Source organism: Pteropus vampyrus, unplaced genomic scaffold (genome assembly GCF_000151845.1).
Source record: "Pteropus vampyrus isolate Shadow unplaced genomic scaffold, Pvam_2.0 Scaffold842, whole genome shotgun sequence".
In the NCBI taxonomy this organism is placed as follows: domain Eukaryota; kingdom Metazoa; phylum Chordata; class Mammalia; order Chiroptera; family Pteropodidae; genus Pteropus; species Pteropus vampyrus.
Genome location: NW_011889623.1, coordinates 11,475 through 11,806, shown reverse-complemented (window position 1 = coordinate 11,806; position 332 = coordinate 11,475). Strand labels below are relative to the sequence as shown.

General features: G+C 33.1%; 1 protein-coding gene across 1 annotated transcript in view; it reads right to left on the bottom strand.

The window, feature by feature from the left end:
* The window catches only part of LOC105309764 (olfactory receptor 1J4-like), a 15,645-nt gene that overhangs the window by 4,161 nt on the left and 11,152 nt on the right, over positions 1 to 332 (bottom strand). The window lies entirely within an intron of this gene.

Below are 332 nucleotides of genomic sequence, written 5' to 3'. Positions count from 1 at the left end.
TAGCACATGTTCACATTTAATAGGAGGATTCTAATTCAATACACGTGAATATCTAAGTAGAGTGTCCTGAATAAAATAAAAACACAAAATTTTAGCAATTGCTTTTATGCCAGGATAAGCATCCAAATAAAACCAGGATCAAGTTCAGAAATTTAATAAAACAACATTATGACATGGTCAGCATGAAGGACCAAGTATTTGACCTATACTTAATGCTAACTCATCAGAGCTTTCACACTCTCAAGAGGAGTGTTCGAACTCATATCGTACCATTCAGAGAAATCTGATGGATCTAGTCTTAATGCAAGTTCATCTTTTACCAAGATATAAAA